This window comes from Pleurodeles waltl, chromosome 1_1 (genome assembly GCF_031143425.1).
Source record: "Pleurodeles waltl isolate 20211129_DDA chromosome 1_1, aPleWal1.hap1.20221129, whole genome shotgun sequence".
Classification (NCBI taxonomy): domain Eukaryota; kingdom Metazoa; phylum Chordata; class Amphibia; order Caudata; family Salamandridae; genus Pleurodeles; species Pleurodeles waltl.
The window spans coordinates 803,421,601-803,448,310 of NC_090436.1; the positions used below are offsets into that span (position 1 = coordinate 803,421,601).

At 43.9% G+C, this 26,710-nt stretch overlaps 1 protein-coding gene across 1 annotated transcript in view; it reads left to right on the forward strand.

Moving 5' to 3' along the window:
- GLIS3 (GLIS family zinc finger 3) overlaps positions 1-26,710 on the forward strand; it is an 868,281-nt gene that overhangs the window by 528,697 nt on the left and 312,874 nt on the right. The window lies entirely within an intron of this gene.

Genomic DNA, 26,710 nt, shown 5'->3' on the forward strand with positions numbered 1-26,710 from the left:
TCCAAAAACAATTGATAATTAGTACTGGTTAGCCCTAAGCTGCTTAACTCTTCTAGGAGCCATATTACACAAAGTGCCCCGGGGGCATAACAGTCATTTGGGACAGCTTTGCGTGGCCCTGGGACACCTTGGTATGACAGAAGAGGCCACAGATGCTTGTGCGACCCCTTCTGTAATACAGATAGTGCTGGTGCACCTATAGCACCAGCGATATCATTAGAGGGCATTCCCTTATATGCATGGGGCGTGGCCCCATGCAAATGATCGAATCTCTTCACCTCTGCACCCGCGCTATATTGTAGGGGTGGGCGCAGAGGCAAACATGCTTTTAAAAGACTCACTGACAGTGGGCACCAAAAAGGTGGCACACTTTCAGTGCACCTTCTAAAAGCAACCCACTGGAGGGATAAAAAGGGGTCCCAGGGACCCCTCAGATGTTCTCTTGCAGGTGGGTGCAGTGATTCACTGCACCCGCCTGCAAGGGGGTATCTAATCTCTCTGAAAAGTGCAGGTGGGGTGCCTTCTGCACAGAGAATCACAGAGCAACTTTTAAATAGCTGCTCCGTATTTCTCTTGAATGTGCTGCCCTGGGTGCAGCACGAGTTTGCGCTTACCCTAAGGGCAGCTCATTCTGCCTAATAGGGAGTACTTTCCCTGTCTGCACCCGGCGCCGTGGCGCAAAGAAGGAAAGTGCACCCTATAGGTAATATGGGCCCAGGGTGGCTGTTGTAATTAAAAAATGTATTTAGTTTCTTTGTGGAGTGCTCAACACCACTTTACAGGTGTTTCAAATCACTAGGAGAGGCAACCTGGGGGGTGTAAGCAGTGGTACGGTGGTGTATTGAAGTAATAACACGACTTAGGTGAAATATGTGAAAGTCAAAGTATGATCAGATGCATGAAAAAAATGTTTTTTATCCTTTCCAGAATTACAGCTAGTTCACTTCAAAGCTAAGCGGGAGTGGGAGGAGTGAGTCAGAGGGTGGAGCTGTCAGAGTGCAAAATTCCACTGTCAAGGTTTCTGTATTTAGTAGGTTGAAGGGTAAGCAGGTTCAGGGACGAGGCCGTAGTAGGCTAATTGGCTAACACTGTGAACAATCATCATTGGGTGGATCGAACCGCCCCATGTTGAGATTCGTGAGTAACGAAACAGTTTGAAACTCCAATTCTTTATTTATTGCTAGTTAATTAGGGCTTAAAGTGCAGCAGTCAATACATTTGGTGATGGTCAAAGTGTATGTATGGTATTTGCAGTAACCTTTTCTAGACATAACCATTGACAGAACAAGTAAAATCTGATGCAGGGAAAAAGCCAACAGGGATAAGATACTCATTGGTAGTTATAACTCATGGAAGATGCACTTAGCAATATTGCTACATTGAGGAATAACTGTAATACTGAGAGAAAGCAAGACATGAAGTTTTCAGGAATACTTTGACAGGACCGAAGTAGGTGAGACAATGAGGGTAGCCAGATGAATCGACTACTGTAAGAGGGAGGGAGCACTGAAATCATTTTCACACTTTGAAATGTTGAAGTACTGAAGCAGTTTGTTTGATGTTTATCATCATACCAGGTACCACCAGCCCTTGATCCTAAAAGTTAATCTGTAACTTCAGATGCAGCTCGGTATAATCAGTGTATGTATGGAAACTGATGCTGCGTGTTTAATGATTTGAACTCAGGGGCTTGCATGTAAAATAGACTAGAGAATGTGTGGACCCTTGTGAGACGTTCTGGAAAAAAAAATATTTTTGGAAAGGAAGGTCCATAAAATTGAACTTATATATTCAGTTTACTATAACTGTGAAAATAAACGTAGAGCAGTTTCAATACAAGCCGATCAGCCAGGAAGGTAAAGAGCATCATGTGGTCAGTGGTATCAAATGTTGCAGTGGATGGCAGCCTTATTATTAGTACACAAGCGTGGCATTGATCCACAATCTCTAAGAGATTCTCCTAAATGTTAGAGTAACTTGAGTCTATTGGCCAGGACAGAAGATGGGTTCAAAAACTCCTAACACAATGTGACTCAAGGTGAGTGATAAATTGCATGGTGATTACAATTTGGAGCGCTTCAGCTAGGAAGGGTAGGGAAGACAGTGGGTGGTAGCTGCATAGAATATCTAATCCTGCTTTGTAGATGAAAGCATGAATTATATTTTGCTTGATTTTCTGTGATAGTAATCCAGTTGAGAGATATGTGTTGATGAGTTTAGTAATTAGATTGACCAAGATTGATAGATCTAGGATGGCTACCTTGGTATTGCTGGTGATTTTTGTCGATTAAGCTTGTTTCACAGTAGCCACAAAGCTAAGTATCTTTGTTTCACGAGCAAGTTTGAACTCAAGGATTATAGTGCTGCTGAAGGCTTAATTCAGCTCTACAACATGCACTGGTTAATGCCGAGGATGTTGGATTGAATAGTGTTAATTGTATAAAATAAAAAGTACATATGATTGTTGCAAAGCAGAGGGGCTGCACATTGTGGTGCCATTACCAGATCGCAGTTGATCCTGGAATAGATCTTTGAATCAATTATCAACATAAAAGATTTTTTATTGTAACAGAAGTCAGGCAGCACCTGTGTCAAGGAGGGTTGCGTTCCTAGCCAGCATCTTTCAAGTTTCCTTACATTTCCTGCCATTTGAGGTTTGTGAGGTGTGAGAAGAGCACCCTGGTCAAGTGCAGTGACAATCCCATTTTCGATGACATCCAGGAATGTAGGGGGGTAATTGGATAGTGGTGATGAAGTGCTAGGAAAGACGTTGATGAATGGCATCGGGTTAATAGCATGTAGGTTTCTAGCTAAGAGGTGCATCTCTGGGTTGCTCTGGTGTGTTACAGAACTTCCCTGTGATGTCAAAGAGATTGTGCTTGGACAAAGAAAATGGTGGCAGTTTGGAGATGTGGATATTTCAGGATCAGAGAAAATGTCAAAGCCAATATAGGAGTAGATGTCTGTGTTTCGTGTCAATAATTTGGATCACATTGAGGTTATCAATGCTAGTAAAAGTGCTTTGATTATATGCATTTGAGCGGCACACTGAAGTCCATAATGCATGTTATTCAGACTTGTTAAGCCAGGTGGTAAATAATACCATTGAGATATTTAAGCTATTTGAGAAAACTGCACAGACATATAAACGAGAATGATTCCACTGGAAAACGTATCAGAGTAAATGTGGGAATCCTTTCACTAGAGGACTGAATCTGGTCTGTTATGCTGCCATTGATCTCTAGTTTCAAAGCTGCAAGTTTAATCCACTAATTAATTTTCCCTTTTTTCTGGTCATCACATGGAGGACCCTCATGGCTCACCTAATTGTTTTAGCTTTCCTTCATTCTTTTTTCTACAAGGTGGACATCTGAAAGGAAACTTGTAAGCCTACAACAGCTATAACTAAACTGCAGTGGTACCTAGTGAAATTCAGCCTTGTGCGACAAGAGCACCACTTTACAACCAGTATTTTTGTGAGCAGTGTACTGTATTGTGAACTGACCTATGAACTAAGAGGTCTGTTTACAAAATACTGATCCCTAATAGGTTGCATTTCAAGCTACATCATGAATATTAATAAGGTAGTTCACAAATTGCGACCCAATATGGATTGCTTATAATACTAAACAAGGGTAACCATATATGACAAGGGGGATCAGAGTCAATATCCCATATATTCATAATGTCCTGTGGTACTCATTCAGAGTGTGGGAAACCCACGGAAGATTCTAGGGAATCTGCCACCCAATGTCATATCATTCTATCACAGCAATATCCTCTTACTTGAAAAAAAAATAAAACAAGGGACTGATATAGGTTAGTGTCAACAGTATATATTCACAATTTACATGCAGTGGTCAGTTGATCGGTGAACAAAGTGCAGACGACACAGTGCTCAAGTAAGTGAACAAACATTTACACCACATCTTACAAAAGACAGTCTACAATGCAGCAGCATTGTTTTTGTAATGCACTAACCCACTTCTGCAATTAAAAAAGCCTTCCTAAATTGCAAAAAGGATTTTGTTACTCATTACAAATTGCATTAAGGAGGGGGCATGAAAAGGGCCAAGATCACAATTACAGTTGCAAACTATTGAAAGTTACCTACACCTTAAATAAGGTGGTAACTCTTTTGTACATGGGAAGCTGTCCCTGTTAAACAGCTTTTCCTTTGGGAATTCTGTTGGGAAGGCAGTAGGAGCACCGGCTGCTGCCCCCAAAGTCTTCCCAAGCCAGAAACATTTTTATTGCATATTCATTAGGCAGTCATTCTGCAACCTCCAGCAAATGGGCATTTCAGGATGTGGCCTATTAGTACATTGGTTGCATTGCAAATTTACGATTCAATCGCGAAAAGTTCGTGTGTAATTCATACCCTCTATCTGCAACCTGTCCGTAAGTACATCTGACATTAAGTTCTAGAATTCCACCTCTTGAAGACATTCAATTTTTGGAGGACTGAAACACAACAGAATGTGTTTAGAGAGCTTTGCAGGAAGTGGGTATTTTGTGATGTTCCATAGTTGATCTCTTGCTCTGTGTTAGACCTGGCCCTTTCTGCAGGGTCATCCCCAAACTTCTTGCCTCCTTTCGCCTTTTTGTTTCTGACCTCTTGTTGTTGGCTCTAAGACTCTGAGCACTTTATCACTGCTAATCAGTGCTAAAGTTCAGGTGCTCTCCCTTCTAAAGTTGGTATGATTGGCTTACACCTAATTGGCACATTTAATGTACTTGTAAGTCCCTTGTACAGTAGGACCTGTAAATTAAATGCTACTAGTGGGCCTGCAGCCCTGCTTGCACCACCCTCATAATTAGCCTTTAAAACCTGTCTCAGGCCTGCTAGCGCAGGGCCTGCATGCACAGTTTGCTGCCACAAAGACCTGGCATCTAAATTTACTTGCCAGGCCTAGAACTCTCCTTTTACTACATGTAAGTCACCCCTTAGGTATGCCCTAGCTAGCCCTATGGGCAGGGTGCTATGTATGTAGAAGGCAGCACATGTGCCTGGTTATGTGGCCTGTCCTGGTAGTGACAGACAGCCTATTTGGTTTCTCACTGCTGAGTGCTGCCTTGCACATAGGATTGCATTTGACATGCTCTGATGCTCTGATTTATGACTAGGGGGTATTGTCTGATTTATGAGGGGTAGCATAGACATCTTTGGTATGGTTGTAAAGGTAGTGAGAAATGCTGCTTACTGGTGTAGGTGGATTTTTTATTATCATTATAGAAAGGCCACTTCCAGAAAGTGAACATTTCTCTGAGCTTATGACTCTGGTGTTTTACAGCTTGACTCCAATCCACATCCGGGGCAGGGTGACAGCTGGGCTTTGTGCATACTTTTCAGACAGCCTGTACACAGGGAGGGTGGGGTGTCACAGAGGTGCATCTGCATTTTGAAGGGGAGGCGGGGCATACCTGCATTTGTAAAGGCTGTGACCTGGCCTCACACAAAAGGCTTGTTTAGCCCCAACTGATGTCTGGAGCCTGGGCTGGAGGAGAGAGGGGACACTCCTAGAACCAGTTGCAACTGGTTGGAACCTCTTCTCTCCCTCTTTGAAATTGCTTTGCAAAACTGAGTATAAGTAGAAGGGATTTTCCTTATCTAAAACACACAAGAAACATCTTGAGGAAATGGACACAGAATGCCGCCGGAGGGACTCACCAGGAACCACCTTGGACTGCTGCTGTGCTAACCTGTGACAGGCTGGGCCGCTAGGATAAACTGCATCCCCCTTGTTCTGACCTGTTGCTAGGCCCAGCCACTCTGTGCTCCACTTGTGTCCTCCAGGGGCTGTGTGCTGTGGCACCTGCCCCCTACATCTACTTGGCTACCAGCGCAAAGGAGCGCTTTACCCCACTGCACAGTGTCTGAGGTGCGATTCCCCTAATTTCATTAGAGCGTAGGGAGTAGCGCTCTACTTATTTCCTCGGCTCCTTGAGAGCACCTTGTTTTCACATCCTAAAGTGCCTGGAAAGGGCTTTCATTATTCCTGTGAGGGAGAATCACTGCTGCGGACAGGGCAGCTTGTATTTCCGAAGTGCGCCGGAAGCGCGCCGTGCTGTATGCTCCTGGGGCACAAGAAAGTGAAGTCAGAGCGCTTCTGGTTGGTAACCCTGGGCACAGGAGCCTTTCAAGAAGCGCCCCCAGGGCACAAGCCGGCATCCATTCCTGGAGCCTGGGGCTGCTGCCGCTGAGCCGCGGAGAAGGAGGAAGCTGGCTTCCTGTGCACAGACAGGTGTGGGTGGTCGAAGAGTTCACTGCTGCGACCTGGGTAGATCCAGCGGCTCTGCCACGCACCAACAGCAAACAAGTGGAGGGGACATGGGCTGGAGGGAGAGGATCCCCCTGCTAGAGCCCTTCCTTCTGTGACCGGCAGGCCTGATTCTGGGCCGGGTGAGGTCCCGAGGCAAGAGGCTCACCCCACCCGGCCTGTCACCACTAAAGATGCACAGGGAGGAGAACCGACACAAGATAGGAGTCGCTGTGCGCAAAGAGTAACAGCTGGACGAAGTGGGAGGAGAACCTCGGAGGAGGACCCTCACTAGACCAGCCACCTGAGTCCACCACCCATTTTTAGTTCCTGAGGAAACAGAGTGCACCCCAGTCCAGAGCCCGGTAACTGGAGTACCGGGGGAACCGTTAGGTGGTTACCTCCTTATTCTTTTCATTTGCTGTGCATATGCTCTTGGGGCCAGTGCCCTGGGATGAGGTGGCGGCCTCACAGGTGCATTCTTTGGTGATGCTTTCACTTTGTGTATAGTCGTAGTAATGTTGTACAGTATGGTAATGCCATGAGCTTTTATGCTGTTCCAGGTGTTGTGCATTCCTGATAATGCTTTGGCAGTAATGAGCATCTGTCTACTAGGACATGTGCATTTTTTGTAACATGTTTACTATGACCCTATGCCTTCCTGGTGATATATGTTTTACCATTAGTAATGACAACCTGAATACTGCTCATGTTGCAGGATAACCAGTAGCCTATATGTTCTATGTTACTACTGCTGTTTTTTTGCAGAGTAATAATCCTGTGTAATGTTCTCACAACTGCTTGTGTAGCAGGGTAATACTTACATGTTGTGTTTGGTATAATGATGTTGTGTACAATACAGTTTATTTTTATATAACTTAGTGTTGTGTTCCTTTGTGGTGGGATAGTCCGTCACATGTGTTGTGTGTGTTGTGCAATCGCTTTACACATTGCCTCTGGGATAGGCCTGAATGCTCGTGCCAAGCTACCAAGGGGGTAAGCAGGGGTTATCTTGGGTGTGTAACTCCCTCACTCTGACTGGAGTGGGTGGGTTCTGCCCAGCTTAGGTGCATACTCTAGCCAGTCAGAAACCCCATTTCTAACACTCTAGCTATGAGTTGGGATTTGTTCTGGAAAAGGATACAAGGGGGTGCAAAAAACTTAAATGCATGAAGTGTAACAGAATTCAGTTGGATCTCTTATGCTCTCTTTTGGTACATGAGTGCTATGAATTAACTTTTCCCCTCTTAGTTAGCACTTTCATAGTTGACTGAAACTTCAGACTCGTTTGTATAGGACTCTGGGGCATATTTAAGAGCCCCTACAGCCACCTTGCACCACATTAGCATAATTTTTTAAGTGCTAATGTAGCCCAACAAGGCCAAAATCCCAGCGCCAAATGTTCAAAGTGTAACTCTCTACGCTACATTATACCTGCACCAGGCATAATGTATGCAAAGGGGGCGTTCCCTGTTGGGGGGCCGAAAAAATGGCACAACGAAATCTAAGATATTTCTTTGCATCATTTTTTTTGGCACTTTTAACGGCTGCTCAGAGCAGGCGTTAAAAGGAGGTCTCAATGGGCTTTGCAGGATTAGCGTCAAACTTTTTGACGCTAATCCTGCAAAGCTCCCGACTAGTGTAAAAAAATGATGCCGCTACTCCCCTAACTACCGCCATGGTGCACCATATTTTAAATACGGTGCAAACATGGTGGCGTTAGGGGGGCACTAAGGGGCACAAGAAAAGTGGCGTTGCACTGTGTGCAGCGCCACTTTTCTTAAATCTGCCACTTAGTCTTCTATATTTATTCCTTTAAACATCCTGCTATGCACTGGAAAATCAAAAACAGAAGTGTGCATTCCATATGTCAGAAATCTTAACGACATGCTAGCTTGAATATGTAAATTTATGATTCATTGTGTACATTTTCTTGCTGTTATCTGAAACTGAACCACTGCCACATGGCCTATTGCAACTTCAGTCATGTGGGAGCATGCTTGGCTTATTTTATAGTCTTGATGAATAAATAACTTGACATTAGGTTTTCATTCATTTATTTATTTTTATGTTTTGCATAGTGTGGACATTTCACCTTGTCCACTTCAAAGCGGTGAAAAACCCCGAGTGCTTTGAAACCATGACGGCGAATATGTAAAGAAGTAGTTTTGGCAAGAATGCGACAATGGATGTGAAAAAGCATGAATTTAGATGTAGGAAAGTAGCTCAAGGGAAGATGGGAATAGGTAGAAATTCAGATTGGGAGAAAGTGTGAAGATGTAATGTGGAAAAAGTAATTTTAGAAAGGGAAATTTCCTTCATGTAATTTACCTAGTGTGTGAATGAATTGTTTTAGTACTTTCGAACCCTCAGGGCCTATCGTACAAAGCAATTGGCAGTTAAAACATAGTACTCAGAACACCATGAGACCTCCAGTTATGAGGTCTCTGAATTTATGTGGATGAATACCAGAGAGCCAGAATCGGCCAAATTCAGTGATTGCAAGCTACTTTCCCCAGAATGGGGAATAACACAAACAATCTGGAACGCAGGTTCAAATCTGCATGATATCCCCTGCTTAAACAAGGTGGTAAATATGTTGGGAGCTATTTTTAGGGCAGTGGTGTGGGAGAGCGATCAGGGCAGTGTCAGTGAGGGGAGACTATTTGCTGCTCCCCTCATACTGCCTTTAATGCACAGTTGAGGGCTGTCTACATCCCCCACAGAACTCACCATTGTAAAGTCTAGGCCTGATGTTGCTGGAGTTTGTGGATCAGGTATTTACAGGCCTGGGAACACTAGGGGCCAGATTTACGAAGGTTTAGCATCGGGTTAGTATTACTTTTTTAACTTCAAACCAATGCTATACCTTTTTGAGGATTAACAAACAAAGGCACATTTGGTATTTGCGTTGGTTTGTATGGAAAAGTAACGATGAAGTAGCATAAAATGCTGCTTTGCATTACTTTGTGTCAAGGGGCATTACATGGGTGATACATGGGTATCCCTGTGCTACCACTCATGCTTTTGATGCTAAATCCTATTTACATTAACGCTTTTGAAAGCAGGTGTTAAACCAAGAAATGTTTTCTTTTCTCTGTGCTTTTCTGACTTTGCATATGTGTTGCACTGTACAGCACACACACAAAGTAGGAACTGCTTTTAAACTTATCTGAGAATAGTATTTTGTACAGAAAGGAGACCTTTCCTGTACAAAACCTATGCTGGTCTCATGCACACGCCCTAGCACTATGGCGCTAAGGTGTGTGCATGGTGCTCGGCAGTTTGAATCAGCGCCGGCACTGGGGAGAGGGGAGTAAAGAGGGATATCTCTGTGAATATGGCACTCTCTTGGTCTCTCCCTGTCACAGCAATGCAGTGCAGCATATTCGGGTGCTGCTCTGCGTTCCGTGACATCTTTGAGAATCTGGGCCTTGGAATGTTAGATTGGTTCCAGTATCTCTGCTCCAGTAACCTGTGGTGAGGGTCTGAAACTTGTCTACTTTTTCACGAATATTTCCTCATAGATGTCTAAAATAAATATAAATGAGGGCAGCATATTGGCTGCCATTCCTCCTGTAACGGTCCAAGGCACTGGCAGACCATTTTGTAAGATTTCCAATGCCAAGTTGCCTGCACGCACATGGTAAGAGCATGTTTTATTTTCATTTGTTTATACAAAGACATCTCAGCTCAAAAACTGAGTTATCATTTCCATTTCCCACAATGACACGCACCATTGAAGTTGCCCATTCATCAGTGGACACCCTTGCTTTCAATGTTAGTTCTTTGAGTGTCACATTAATTGCCTTGAGTTGACTCCTCAGAAAGGATATCAACTTACTTTTTAAGGTGTTTGTAAGATCTCTTTTACAATTAAGTTCCTCTTATTCTGGATGAGTTCCTGCATCTTCTCTGTGAATTCACTGCAGTTATACCTTTAAGATTTGTTTTTATTTATCTAGACTCTCTGACTCTCAACCCTTGAAATTATCTATGCATCTTACCTCCCAGCACCTCATTCTAATTTTCCCACAACAGCACACCCTGATTTGTGGTTTAATAGTCTGTGTTGCTTTCCAATGAACACTAGTCTTTACTTTCCTCAGGGGACATGTCATTATCCATAGCTTGTCTGAGAGAATGGTTTGAGTTTTCCATGAGGAAGTGTGCCTTTTTGTTTTCCCTCAAGCTACAAGCAATTTTATATTTCATTGCTCTTACTTTGCATTTCTAAGTGTAGTCTTTTTCTCACACAATTAGTTTACTGTCTGTATCTGTAGGTCTCTGGTGGGCTTTTTGGGGACATATTGTACAGTCACTGTCAACCAGATGTGCCTGTGTCCTGCGGACAATTGGCATCTACCACTCGCTTCCATAAGAAGATAATCCATTATCTTGTTCATGACTTCTGAACTTCTTGAGCCTACTCCACAGGGGCAGGACACAACATTCTCGGAAATCATTCCTTCACTATGTATCTGTAGAAGAGTTGAGGGGCTTTCTGTGGGTGCAAGTGGGGAAGGTGGAAAGACTGAATTTCCCTCTTATGCACTGCATTTGCACTTCTGGTTTCCTAATTCATTTTTCACTGTTTGCCAACACAGTTAAAAATCTCCTGTGACCTGATATTAATAGTATTAGTGTTATCAAAGGAGCAGAATGGATGTCTACCTCTCCACACATGCCCTCTGTCTTGACAGGAACATCACCACACGGGATCTTGCTCCTTCCCTCAGCTGGACTTATTTCCATGTCTGTCCAAGTGCCATCTCAGGGTGGCCCTCAGGTCCCTTTCTCTCAGATTGAGCTGACCTATACCCTGACATTGATTTGGGAGACGTTAAGCATTCCATTCTCCAAACCTCTACTTAAAGAGTTGCACCATGGATTGGCAGGACACACCACTCAAGTGGTCTTCAGGTCACATGGGTTGCTCTAGCAAGGTCTAAGTGGGTTCTGTGACTTGATGCTCCAATTAGCAAGAGATGGTCATCGCTTTAGTGGGAGGACACTCTCCACTCTGCATGGCATAAGCCTCCATCTTGCATTCAGCTCTGCACTTATTCAGTGTTTTGGAGGCTACTATGTTAGGTCTGACTAATTTTGTCAGCAACTAAACTGCAACCCTTAGCCTCAACAGGATTGTCAATACCTGGTCTGAGTGACAGTGGGTTATTGGTAGTTGAAGTCAGAGAGAGCTTTCCACAGATTTCACAATATCCCCTGGACTTCAGCATAAAGATCTACTCCAGGCTTTGCCCCTTTGATGAGCCAATGGTGTAAGGGAGGTAGGTAAGAGAACCACTAAATTAACAATTAGGCCGGCAGGAGGGTTCAGGATTCATGAATTAAAAAACACACACCAAAACAAGACAGCATGCAAACAGAATATCATCAAAATATTAAACAAATGTATCATTACACTTCACCTTCCATAATTTCATTGAGAACTATTGATACATGATTACACATTAGGCAAGCAGTGGAAACAGTGTGCTTTTATTTTCCTTTTGTTTGTGTGTGATATGATATGAGGGGCTTGGAGAAGATTGATCCAAGATGAAGGATCATCATAAAAGCACTGAAGATGGTGGATGAAGATTTTTACTGGGACAATTCTATTTGGTTGGATGTGTGTCGAAGTTCATAGATCATAGTGCTTACGAGCAAAAAATGAAGAAGGATTATAAAATGAAGATGAGGACTCGGGATTCCCATGTCCAAATTCTGATGTTTTGGGTTTTAGAACATGTCTTGCTGCTGCTTTGGGACACAGTGATAATGAGCATTTGTATACGTCTGCATCTCCACTAGGAATGTTTGACTTCACACAATTTTGTTTTTGAAAACTTGCAAAGGTCTGTGGAAAAGTATGCAAATTTCATAAAATGTATAAAATTGGGAATTTCCAACTAATTTATCCCACTTATGTCCCTACTTTACAATAAAACCTATCTTCAGAGGATGCAGTTTTCAGAGGTTAGTTATCATTTATCCACCGACAAAGCTCTTGTATGTAGAAAAACTCAACAAGAAGTAAACATATGCAGGAGTACCCCTACAGAGCTGAATTCTGATACAAGCTGGAAATAGTGAAAAGCACACTCAACGCCTCACGTTATGGCTCAATGAAAAACAATTGCTCTTCTGGTTTCCGTGGGGAAAAAACCTGTTCCTGCTGGATTCAGCTGCACTTTTTGCAGGGAAGTTTGATGATAATTGTGCAGGGTAATAGTATGGATTTTCGCGCAACCTTTTAGCCCGCAAGGCATATTTTACCTACTCCTAATCTCCGTGCCACCATTAAAACATTACCACATTTCTCCATCCGCTTTTTCGAAAAAGCACTTTATAATTTGAGGATTAACTGCTCAAGTACTGATATTAGTTCCCCGACATCTCCTCCCCTGTAGTTTAGATGTCTCCTCTTCAAACTGCTGTGCACGTTGTCCATTGAGGCCTCCTTCACCAGCAGTGGAGCCACGAGTAGATTTGTTCCTTGATAGCATTATGCTATCATATTCTAAAACTCTACGAAACAAAAACGTTGCTTTGGATAGATTACCCGTCGATAAGAAACCACACATGGCCCTAATATCAAGAGGCTGCCAGGTGCGCATAACTTAACTGCTAGATATCAACCGTGAAAACTGGTTCAACTCATTTTTCACAAGCTCAATAGTCTGAAAAGCTGCAAAACATTTCAGAAATCCAAAATATAATAGGTTTTAGTACTGGAGTGGAATAATCTGCTGTACACCAGGCAATCCTTTTGCAAATGCTTTTATTAGGGGCTTTTACTTCAACGTTCCAAATAGCGCTGAGAGGGTGCCAATCAGATAAGCACATGCCTGTCAGGCTCCTGTGCGCCACGGATTAGGGCTGATTGTGTGTGGGCCGCGGCTCTGTGTCTTGGCAGCCTCGATGCCAGCAGAGACGCACACATTATGTCTGAGGCGTGCTTGTCAGATTTCTACAACTGATCTTTTCTTTGGTCAGGAGTCTTCTTGATAAGAGGTATGTGTGTACTTAGAGGTAGCTTAGACTCAGGTGAATGGTGTTCAGTAGGTGCAGAAGTGCTTCTATGTCTGGAGCCGTCTCATTGGTACATACCCGCTATATCGCATTTGCTAAAAAATATTGCACCCACTTCATCGACCTAACTACTATGCTTCATCTTCATTACAGTGTAAGGAGATGTAGGGTTAAGAATGGATGTGCTATTTTTGTAGGTCGATTTTAACAACCTCAGCATAGTGTCTTGTTACCGCCATGTGGCCCAGTTGGTGCCCAGATTTTTGCCTGTATAGGCTCCAGTGCTTTTATTGAGCAAATCTTTCATGAAAATGTGAGACTATGTTGTAAGAACGATGTCAAACTTGAAAACTGCAGAGTTGCAAGTCAGATCTAGACTCAGCTGCAACCTCCTGTGTTTGTACTGTAGTTGCATTAAATAGTGCCAGATCACACTTGTGGATGGATAGCATGCTATTCCCCGGGAACGCTTGGGTATAATAGTGTGTGTTGGCCATGTGGCAAGGGTCAATAGTATTTTAATGTCATGAGTGAGGGTCAGACTGCTGTTCTTATCATATTTTTGTGGTTGCGCCTTGGCATGCAGTGAAACAGAGGAGTGGGAGATAGAAGGATTTGGCTTATAAATCACCAGCGTATGGGTTGAAAGAACAGCGTGAATGGAGTAGTCTTTGTAGGAAGTGATGTGGGGCTGGGTGGTGTGTGGTAGGCTGCTTATATAGTGTTACTGCAAATGTGTAGCTAAACCTTTGCATGAAATGGACAGAAGGACAGTGAGAGACAGATACACACGTGGTTTTGCCTACCACCGTTAGGAAGTTTGGTAAAGTTTTGCATGGATATAGCCGGGTTGTAGACTGTTCTTCCCAGTGATGGGAGAGTGAAGTCTGGTTACTGTGTGATCATTTGGAGAATGGAAAGCTCTTCACTTCTTTCCAGAATTCCACTTGGTCTTGGATGTTTCTCGTCTTTCACAATACAATAAGGTACACTGTTTCAAGACGCAAAGTCCTATTCAAACCCAACTAGGAGAGAAAGACCAGGTCATCTAAGCGCTCATTTGTTACAAGCAAGAGATGGGTGAGGACTCTTGCTTCTAACAAATGAGTTCTTAGATGCCATGGCCTTTCTCCCATAGATGGGTTTGAGTAGGACTTTGCTTCCTGGAACAGTGTACCTTATTGTATTGTGATATTAGAATATATAGACTGTACGCTAGGCTGATTCATTCTCCCAGCCCCTCTATTGATTGATGGTTCTCGTCTTTGCTATGAAAGAGTGTTGAACCATCTATTGCCTTAAAATTCATATTTGTTATAGTGACAGAAGATGAGTGGTTGGGTTGTCAAGTCAATGAGTCCCTGAAATCCTGGCAGAGTAACTTAGACTTTTTTTTTCTGTACAGGATCATTAAAATTATCCTTTATGATGAAGCAATAGCCCACAACATGCAGTGCTGAGTAACGGTCAATCCTGCCACCCACCAGCGTGCACTGTACTTCCCACCAGGTACTACTGAATAGTAATCAACCTCATCAGTTGTATTGTGCATTCCCATCAGGCTTTGTTACCCAATAATCACCTTAATAGCTGCAATTGTGTAATGCACACCACATCCAACACCAGTCAGTCTCACCATTCACTAATGTGCAGTAATTACTCCATGTGGTGCTAGTTACTCCAATCAATCTCCATTGTATAATGTTCCCTCAATATTCACTCCATCAGACACTAATCATTACAGTGACTAGTACTGCTCAGTAGTTAATTGCATTTTTTACACTCCTCTCTTTGCTCCTTTGACCTCCTTCCTGTTATTGCTGGCACTCATCTAAAAGGTTGCAGTTATGCTGTAAAGTATGCCTGCTCAGCATAGGGCCTGCAACTTTTTCTGACCTGGCACATGGTAAGGGCTTAGAGGGTGTGTGGATCATGTCTGAGATGATGCTAAGTGGAGGGTGGAGGAGAAGAGGGCATATATTTGATGAGTTTGTGAGAGTGCAGAGGATTATGTCTTCTCAAGCTGCTATCAGTATTCACCGTCTCCCAAATTGGTTGAGAAAAGACCAGATTTGAAGCCCCACCAGCTACTCGTTTTACCAGTCCTTCCTATGTTGCTTTACAGACCAGACACTGAGTCCTCTAACCTGCTCTGGTGGGGTGATGTAGTCAGATACTGAATCCTACATGCCCATTCTACGCCAGCCCGACCATTCTGGTGGGCCAAGTGCCATGCATGGGGCCCTACCTCCTGCCCACTTCTCTCACGTGTTACATATGGCGGTGCAGTGGCTGAACCTTATGCTCCATTTACTGTACTCTTCATCCATTCCCCTCCTCCAGTAAGGTATAGTTTGATCTGTACTTAGTATATGGTACCACAAGCTCCTGCCTTCCAGAGCAGACTGGAAAGCCTTGAGAAGGCATGGCAGTATGTATCGAGAGGCCTTGCACACTGAACACGACCAGTGCTGCAGTGTCTGTGGTGGACCTGCATTTGCTTACAAAGTTAATGGGAGGAAGGAACTGTACTACAGAAGATCTCCTCTCAAACAGCTTCACATGCACAGTTTTACACTAGGACTGCTAGTTAGGAGGAATGAGAAGAGCTCCTGTGAAGTGGCCCTGAGGCACAAGGGAAGCAGCCCTAAGCTAGCAGTGAACAGACTGTAATTCCTATAGTGCACCCCGCCCCATCTGCTGAATCTGTAAAATAATAAGCGCTGGCACCCAAATTGTTCTCAAGCGTGATATTTAGATTGCACAGTACCAAGGTGCATGCCCTTCCTGCCCTTTTATCTCTTTCATGTAGAGCCTTTTCCTATCTGTTTTCTCTCCAAGCAACTGTTTTCCTTTATTTCACTTCTTCCTTCCTTCCCTTTTGTCTACCTTTCTCTCTCTTGTTCTGGGTCAAAGCCTGATAATTAACTATAAGTGTCAGTGGCCACAAAAGAGTGCCGGTGGGCCCCTCCTGCAACCACCTGCTCAAATTAAGCACTTCCCATCTGGCATAAGTCAGAGTGAAATAATGATCAATCCGCTTCTGCTTCCCCTAACGGAACAGGGGATCCTGTCCATTGAACCCTCTGAGGGTGTAAGACTCCCTGCAGCTCCTGTTGACACCCCTCACCCGCCATCTCTCCGGGCACGACCAATCTGTCGCTGGAGGTCCTAAGTGGCACACAGGCCTGCATTAAAATGTTAAAAAGTTTGAGATGTCCACGTTGATGAGACGAACAATAACGTACGCCAAGGTTTAACTTTTAAAATAGTCACTGTAACACACCTGCATGTCACTACAGCCCTTTGACTGAGAGCAACCTGGAGATGAGCCATTTCAGTGAATGCTTGAGTGACTTGCAGAGTGGAGCCAAGCCATCAATGGTGACAGTATAAAAGCGGCCACACACGCAAAAGCAATCATCAAAGAGCGCGTTTCAAGAATTGTTGCATTCCCACCGTCTTGGCCTCTTAGCACCTGTCACAGCTACAGCAGGAACTGAGAGCTCTGCAGGCTGCTCTAACCGCCAGGAAAGGCCAGAAAAGCAGCAGGCTCTTTAAGAGGTGTACATCACGCTGAGCACTCAGCCTCTTGTACAGAGAAGAGAGCGTTGCTCCAAAAATGTGTGCCCTTCAGAACCACTGCTCAAACAGAAGAGGGAAAACCTTGTTTCTTTCAATAGTGCCACGCTTGGCATTTTGTACAGAGGTATAGCTTAAATAACATGCAAAGCCTGCCTTCTAGAATATCAATATCCAATACGCGGGCATAGTTAGCGTCGAAAATGTCATATAGCTACATATTTACACCAATGTCATGCATTGCATGTGGTGCCATTGCCACCATGATGCTAAGAGTGGCCTCTTTGGGGCAGATTACATAAAAACTGCCAGTATCCAGTCACAGAGGTCGTTCACACTTGGTCATCCCACTGTAACACTGTACCCCAGCTGCACCCCTATTGCGGCAGGACACCGGTGTCGCGGAGCTAAGCCGCTTTCTCTTAAACCAGGGGCCAGGACCCAGCCTGTGACGTGTTGAGTAGGAGAAGGGTTGTCGCTCAATGCACACACAACAGCTACCACCACTCTCACCCTACAGTCATGGACATGCCATCATGGAGTCCCCATGAGCTGCATCTTTGACAGTCATACAGGAATGGATTTGCTTCTTCGCAGGGCAGGCTATAAATGAGCAGGCATTGTGCCATGCCCACAGGCAAAGGAACAGTATGGACCATCTTACCTAATCCCAAAGCAGGACTCCTGATGAGCTCATTTTCATGGTGTTTGTCCCCCTGCTGATGACGTGATTATTATTTATCGAATGTACAACTTATACTCATCATTCCTTTGGCCAAGCAGTGGCCACCTCATGTTTGTAATATGGCAGTATTATTCATCAGTGCTGTTAGGGTTTGCAAAATTTTTCTATCCTTCGGCTAGATATGTACATTTTAACCCACAATCGAGACCTCACATCGCCATTTGGTTAAATCAAATTTTATAGAACTAATTGTTTCGTAACCTGGTTTTTGGATATCGATTATAATTTTCTTTGTAGCCATCAGCCCATTACAAGTAGGTTCTTATAAAATCCATACTTTAGCAAATAATAACAGTCTTGTACATTTTTCATCAAATGTTATCTTTAAATTGAAACTGTAGCTTCAACTTTGCCCCTTTTGCCTCACAGGCCACATTGATTTTAGCTCAAATTTATATTACCTCCAATTGTTTTGTAATATTATTACATTCCTAGCTAGATAACCAGCTTTTCTTGTTTTCCCTCTCATACAAGCACATACGGGCTTGGCTAGCACAGCAACAGGGACTCTGGGGCTTCCATCTTAAATTGGCAAATTAAAATGGCTCCACCATTGGGAACCCTTAGACTGGTAGCCAGTGCACCAAAGGCCAATGGCGAGAGTGGCAGATGCCTCATTCGCCACTTTCTTACCTGTCGATGCATTGCTGGGCATGGAGCACTTCGACCTCTGGGCTGTGCACTGGGCCTGTACAGCAGGGCTTGGCTGGGAAGTAAAATAACCTTTCACAGCAGTAAGGGTGCTCATACATTTTATGTAGAAAGGAAAATGTAAGAAGCAAAGTCAACTCATATTTCACTTCTCTGGTGAACGTTTATGTCGAAGTAAAAAGCTAATTACACATACTTGTGCGTGTTAAGTTTGTAAAGAATCCTAAAATAACCTCAGTTCTAAGAGGCCCCCTCTCTGCCTGCAACTTTTCCACCCTGCAGATGTGCCCTGGTGAAGGGGAAACAACTTAAAATTCACAGCCAAGTCTTGGCTGCTCTAGCTGCCTCTGCAAACGCGGGCTTTGCCAGGATTTGAGCGGGTTTTCTTTCTTAGAGAAGGAAATCTTTCACTTACCAAAGATTAAAACGTTCTGTGACTTCAGATGACATAGCCCTGGACTCCGAGGGGTGGTGCCTGACTCGCTCTCTATCGTTCTTTCTTTTTGCTGTTCTTTTCGTTACTTCTGACATCAATTAACCACAAAATATCCTGCTGTCCAACGTTATTACAGCTGTAACGAAACATTAGTATGCACGTTTTAACACCAGCGTGGAATCTTCGAGAAACCGAGCCAGGGAATTAGCAGAGCTGCGCCGGGCCTGCCGAACGTGCTGCCGAGTCTCACCAGTTGTTAACCTCTGGTTGGAAACCTGGGCAGCGCCAGCCTGCGAGGAGGTTGGTCTGAGATCGCACAGACAGTACAAAGTCCCTCACTGGTAATACGGTTCTGCAAGATGAACAGCACTACACCGCGGTTACCCGTTGAAAATGTGATCCAGCAGCTCAAAAATACAGGCGGCCTCTCTGTCCAGCATTACCGCAACATCTAGCATATGAGGCCTGGTCATCTTGGCGCTGCAGACTGGTGTGAAGTTAGATGCTGAGAATTGGCACAAAATGAGTACGGTTTGAGGGAGCAGTGGGTTTTAGAGTCTAGAACTGGCAATGCAGGGATCTGGTTGTAGTTGTCCAGGTATGTAGAGTCAAGGAGGCCTTCTTGATTAGATCATGATAAAAATAGCAGGAGACAAAGACCTATTAATAAAAGTCAACCCAGGCAACACAGGAAAGTTGAAATTCACTATGATGTTGGACATCAGCTGAAAAAGCAGACGTGTCCTGTGATAGAGATAGATGGATTTTAGTTTTCATCTCTTCAAATTTTGGTTGTGCTTGTCTTAGTGCATTTAAATGAGATCAGTATCATGTAACTGAAGACTCAGTGACTGCAATTTTAAGGAAAGAGGTTCATCGGCCAAACAGTGGGAAGTACCTGAGCATTAAAAGACTAAATTAAGACATTTACATTGGAGGCATATCGATGACCGAATTTTATGATTAGAAGAGAAAACGAATGCTTCTGCATTAAGCTTTTTCAAAACAGTTTTCAAACCATTGATGAACTGAGTTCGCCCTTCTGAATCCGTTCCAGTTTAGATTAAATTATATCAGAAACTGATTTGACCAAGTTTTTATAACTATGGCTGAGAATCACACAAGCAGACAATGAAACACACTGAATGACTTTTTCTTATTGCGAGTGTGAGTATTTTAATGTTGAAAAATTGGAATATTTTTGAAAATGGAAAAACGTTTTCTATGAATGAGTGGCTCAGCCCAATTTAAAATCACTGACTCTGTAAAACACATGAGAAACAATGCAAGAGTCTGATAAATAAACGAAAAGTTCTTCAAAAGGAAAATTGGTCACTCGAGTAGAGGGGGATAAGATTGTTGGGGCAACAGACAATTAAGTTTAATGAATAGAAGAACATTAAATGATTATGATGATGACATTTATATAAAGCACCCCAACATACGAGCATTTTCTATTTGTAACTGCTGACCCAGAAAACTACGAAAACAAATACCTTCGGCGACCAGTTTTAAAATGCAAGAGACACGCCTCTAGAAGAAGATTTTTGGGCAAGGTGTTCCTGCATTTGCCTGGCAAGTTTACATCTCCTTTCCTACCACACTGATGACCATAATATATGGGACAGCGAAACACATTATTGGATGACCTTAAAGTTCTTGTGCCTTGTTGGAAATGGCCCATTTTGAAGGGTCATCCCCAGTCTTTTTGCCTCCTTCCTCCTATTTTTTCTGACCTGTTTTTTGTTGGTTTTAGGACTCTGGGCACTTTACTACTGCTAGCCAGTGCTAAAGTGCTAAAGTGCATATGCTGTGTAAAGTGTGCTGTTGATTGGTTTATCCATGATTTGCATATTTGATTTACTGGTAAGTCCCTAGTAAAGTGCACTAGAGGTGCCCAGGGCCTGTAAATCAAATGCTACTAGTGGGCCTACAGCACTGGTTGTGACACCCACATTAGTAGCCCTGTAAACATGGCTCAGACCTGCCACTGCAGTGTCTGTGTGTGCAGTTTTAAACTGCCAATTCGACTTGGCAAGTGTACCCACTTGCCAGGCCTAAACCTTCCCTTTTACTACATGTAAGGCACCCCTAAGTTAGGCCATAGGTAGCCCCATGGGTGGGGTGCAGTGTATGTTTAAGGTAGGACATATGCTAGTGTGTTTTATATGTCCTAACAGTGAAATACTGCCAAATTCGGTTTTCACAGTGTAAGGCCTATCTCTCTAATAAGTTAACATGGGGGCTGCCTTTAATATCCTTAAAGTGCAGATTCCATTTGAGAGCAGATAAAAAAATGGAGTTTAGGGTCTCTGATCTCACAATTTAAAAATACACCTTTCAGTAAAGTTGGTTTTTAAATTGTCTGTTTGAAAATGCCACACTTAGAAAGTAGGCATTTTCTTGCTTATACCATTGGGTCTGGGTCAGTTTGACAGTTGGGCTGTTTTGCACCTCTCTAGACAATGACACAAAAGGGGTGGGGGTGTAGCCTGCATATCCTGATGAGCCATCTGAGCTACAGAGGAGGGAGGAGTGGTCGTTCACACCTGAAAGGACTGTGCCTGCCCTCACACAATGCACTCTCCGACCCCCTGGTGTTCGTCTGGGGCCTGGCCTGGACAACGAAGGATCTTGCAAACACTTGAGACTTTGCTTTGAAGTTTGCCAACTTCAAAGGCAGAACTGGGTATAAGAAGAAGACCCAAAACCCCAGACTTTTAGAATCTTTCTGGAATCAAGAGGAACCTCTGCCAAGGAGAAGAGCTGAAGAGCTGGAGGAGGAGTACTGTCCCTTGGCTGTGTTGCTTTGCTGGACTGGCCTGCAGTTGCTGCTTCTGCCTGAAAAGAGTGCAAAGGGTGAACTTTGCTGTGTGTCCTGCTTGAGAAAATTCTCCAAGGGCTTGGAGAAGAGCTTGTCTTCTGTTGGAAGTCTCAGGGACACCAAAGACTTCAGTTTCCTCGACCTGTAGCACTGGGAACTGTGTGTTTTGTGCTGTTCAAGAGGAGAAGCCACTGCGACGCCGCCAACAACACCGCTGGCCTGCACCGTGACCTGCCGACACCGCACGGAGTCGCATTGCCCCACTTCGCACCGCGAACCTGGTCTCACCGATGCCGTCATCGTACAACTTCACCGAGCCGCTGCTCACACCGCAACCTGTGGGCCCCGTCCTCCGGCATGGCCTGCTCACACCACAGCCTGGGCATCCACGAGGACGCCGTCCTGCTGACACCGGTGCCGTTGCCTACACCGTGGCCTGTGGACACCGCTCGTGAGGTACACTAAGTACCATCACGTCCTACACCACAGCCCCGGTCCATCGACGCCAGCATCATCTACTCCTGTGTCGTCACCAGGCATCCTGCCTGCACCGTGGCCCGTGGACACTGTTTGTGAGGGCCACGAAGCACTGTCCCGTCCTGCTGGCCTGGGCCTACCAATGACAGTGCTTCAGCAACGATGATGACCCTGCCTGCACCGTGACCTGTAGACAGCGCATGTTGCAGCGCCCCACTTCACACCACAGCCCTGGTCTCACCAAAGCCGCTGGATGCAGTCACCGAGCCGCTGCCTGCACCGGGACCAGTGGGCACTGCACATCGCATCGTCCCGCTTCGCACTGCAGCCCTGACGCCATCCACGCTGGCACACCTGACTTCATCAGCCTGGAGTTCGATCCACAACACGTGTGACCTCAAGGGCCCGACGACTCCTGCACCGACTCCGGAACCGACACCACAACGTCAGCGACGCTGCTTTCTGGAGCTCACCACGAGGATCACAACGCCCTGCAAATCCAAGGTACTGTTTGCGGGTCTTCCCGACACTTTAGCTGGCCCGCAACGCCGCAGCCGACCTGAACTGTTGGTTTTGCTGATCACGACGCCATGATAGCCCCAGGTGGAGCTATCGACTTCAAGGAACTGCATTTTTGAGTAAATCTTGCAGAATTAATTTTTTATTACTGTATGCTAGATTTTTATCTTATTTGGTCTTGTTTTATATAGATAAATATTTTTCTAAAACTGGTGTGGTGTCCTTTTGTAGTATTTTCACTTATTACTGTGTGTTATGTGCAAATGCTTTACACATTGCTTCTGAGATAAGCCAGTCTGCTTGTGCCAAGCTACCAAGGAGGTGATTAGGGGTCATCTGAGCGGGTATCTTCCTTATCCTGACTAGGGTGATGGTCGCTACTTGGACAGGGTGCAAACCGACTGCCAACTGGAGACCCCATTTCTAACATGCCTGAAAGAAATAATTGTTTTTCCATTAAATTCAGGGGGACCTACTGTTTGACTTATCTTGTACACTCGTTTTTGCACTTGACACAGTCTGAAGCACTTTGTAAAATCAAATAAACATATTGAAACAGGAAATTCGAGTGGATCCGTTTAGATAGGCATTTAAATAAAAAATCCTTATTTTTTAAGGTGATTCAATCTTCTCATTAGAGTCAGCGAAAATCTTACCTAGCCTAAAAGAAAGCATCTTTCCTGAGTAACTCGGATGCTAATCTGACTTTATTTCATCCCCACACAGGATTTCATCAGGGATTGTGATATATCTGTTCAGACAAATTAACTGTCAATAAACACTTGATCCACAAATGTTTCTTAAAACCATATTAAATCCCTGCAAATCTTTTACATAGTCAATCAGTCATCCATCAGGCAGCAAAGCAACAATTTACAAGGATTCAATATGGTTTTAAGAAACTCTTGTGGACCAAGTGTAAATTGACAGCTACTTTGTGTGAACAGATGTATCATAATACCGAATGAAGTTCTGTGTGGATGAAGTGCGTTGGCTGAGCTGTCAATGTCTATTTTTTATGGAGCAATGAAGAATAAAAATTGATCATGTATTTTTAATCAACTGCATATAAGTCTCCTTATTGGAAGTTACATAAGGATAGATGGCTACACCTCAACTTTATGGACATTTGGAATTATGGTTCATGTAACATGTGGTTGACCAATGTGAAGATTGGACTTGGTCTTTGAGTGCTTCTCCTTCGGGAAGTTATTTCCATTTGTGACTTAGGGGAAGATGGGCGGGTCCAACCCTTAGGGTTAAGGGACCAAATACATTGCAATTCCTTAATTTGTACTTGTGAGGTGGAGAAAACAATTTCCATCAAAGTTGTAGGGTTAGCTAATCTGACTCCAGCATTTTTAGTGATCAGAACTTTGGAAATGAGAGACTTTGTGGTTTCCAGGTTACGTGAGTTGGCCTAGTGTATCCTTGAGTTCACTCTTAATCTATTTCCACAAGAGAAAAGTAAGAAGGGAATCATGTGATACACTCTTTTTAATTTACAGAAAACAAAATCTGTTTACCACGTAGGTGGCATGACATTTACTGGAAAGGTTGTCTTCAAGAAAAAAAACTTTTTTTTTTTGTTTGGCTGCAGTAGAGAGATATTAAACACATATCTAGGGATAATGGCTAACACTCGTTTGTTACGTAATTCACTTATTGCCCCAAATAATAGTAGCACTCCCATACCACCGGTTATGGAGACTGATTCAATGTGAAGGATGTCATAATCTCTTTATTGTTAAAATTAAATATGACACTATGGCTAGTAGGACCAGCGCAGCCTATGTATTCATTAGTTTTGGGGGGTTTTCTCAGTCACTGCATGGAACCAATGAGGACTTGGCTTCAATACTTGATAGATGGTTGAAGGAAAATGCAATGAAATTATATGCATTAGTAGCACTACCAGTGAATAAGTTGTTTTGAAGCATGAGGGTCTTCAACATATTCCATATTGAACCTTGATGGCTTTGATACTGACAGACACAGAGTTAATGGACTTTGGGTGGAGCACATCTATTCTTCTCCCTCAGTCGTGATTTGTTGTTAGTGGTGGTGGGCGAGGGGAAAGAATGTTAAGAATGTTGGCCTGCCTGGATCTTAGAGTCCTGTTTGGATAGTATTATTGGGCAAGAGAGCGGAGATAGACTTGGTCTTTGACCCTGATTCAATTGAGGACGATCTAGTGCATCTGGGAATGTCTGTGGACTGCTATAAGCATTGAACAAAGACATCCCAAAGGCAGACAATAGTGGTCCCACCACTCATGGCTAAAAATTAGCCTGACTCTTTGATTTTGGTTAGTATGTATTTCTTCATGGACATGGCACTGAAGACTTTGCCAAGACAAAGCAAAATAAATAGGCTTTATATTGACCTCTTTGACTTAGGTGGCAAGCAGGACAATACAGCCAACAGTGAGCAAATCATACAGACACCCATGATTAAACTAAATTATTATAATAGCATGTAAAGCAGACCTGCAAATGGGAACCATGTAACAAGACAGTCCTGTTCATCTACAACAATGGTTCTGTATCAGAAAGTTAGGGTTCGAGGTACCTAGCTGCCATCTCATTACTTTATCTATCATTGGTTAAGCAATTACAGGCATCATCCCTCTGCTATACATGGTGAGGAGAGAGAAACAGGGGTTCATTAGTTTTTTTACCTCACATTATGTGAGAGGAACTGAACTAGATTGTGAAGAGGTAGAATATGTTCATAAAAGAGATATAGTGGGGTTTTTCCCTACTTCAAAAATACAAAGACAGAGAGAACTGGATGATAATTTAGCTGTGACAGCAAGTAACCAGACGTGATATATTTCTATGAGCTGTGAACAATCTATTCAGGGGGGCAAGAAGGCGAACCATAGTTAGCAAAATAAATTCACATCTAATCTCACCACTGGGGCCTGCAGACTAAATGTAGTGCTCTAAGGCCGAACATACTCCAGCCACAGTGCTGCTTAACATCAGATGTATATATAGATGTGCTCCTTCCAGAAAAAAAATCATGGGATATAGCATACATGTTTTGTATCTACAGCCTGAATATGTTTCTGCAAAGAAGTAGTGAAAGTAATTATGGGCAATAAACCTCTTGGATGTAAACGTGATTTCAAGGGAATCATCTAGCCAGATCAGCCCCGTAAGCCCATAGGGTGTGTAAGTATAAGCCTTGAGTAAACAGTCCTCTGCAAGGCAGGGTAGTGATGCTGAAAGCAGGCAACCTCTCCAGGGGGCGGGTTGGGGCCCTGGCAAAATGAAAAACTCCTTAGGGATTCACACCCAGAATTACCAATATTCCCTGTAATCCCTGATTCATTATTTGCTGCACAGGGCCTAACTGGTAACGGGCGGGATGGTCCCCTTGTTCTGTGTTACCCATAGCCCATGTTTCCACAACTCAGAGGTTGAAAAATACCATTCCATTTCCCATGCCACTTATGCTGAGGCCCGAAATATCTCTTTTCACCTTTTGTTCTATATTCTCCTCAACACAATCAAGTGCAGCTAGTGAAGTCCCTACCTTCTTAATTCCAGCCCCTATTAACAACCACGTAGACGCACTCACCATTATGTTAGTCCACGTGCCCTCCCACTGGATTCTCTTCATGGCCGTACAAATGCTTTTACAAACCAGCACTGGCTTTATTTGATATTATGTTTATTAGTATTTTACACTCAACTGCATAAAAACATGGAAATGAGATTCTTGCCTGGGGCCTCCGACCTGCGCTTGGTAACGAGAGCCGCTTCCTCCTCCCCAGAGGTGAGAAGGTCCAGGCCTGCCCCGCACTGAACACACCCCGAGCTCTGATCACTCACTCACTCCCTTGTGAGGCAAGAACATGTTTAGCTTGATGCTTGTGCTGCTGTCAGAGGCAATGAAGGTCAGCGGTTGTACTGACAAATTAGTTTTGACAAGCTTAATGACCCCCAAGTACAAAAGCGTCCAGAGCACTCATAGGAAATGCATAATAATTGGGCAGATCAGCCAAACAGGGGATGTGTTAAAAACCCAAATCCTCTCTGTCAGGCCAATTACAGCATTCTGCAAGGGGTGGAAGACTGCCATGCGCTTCCATGGCCACGGAAAGGCATCAACAGACCGCATTGCGGCTTTGTTTGGTAGGAGCATAAGGACACAGAAGGAACAGTTGG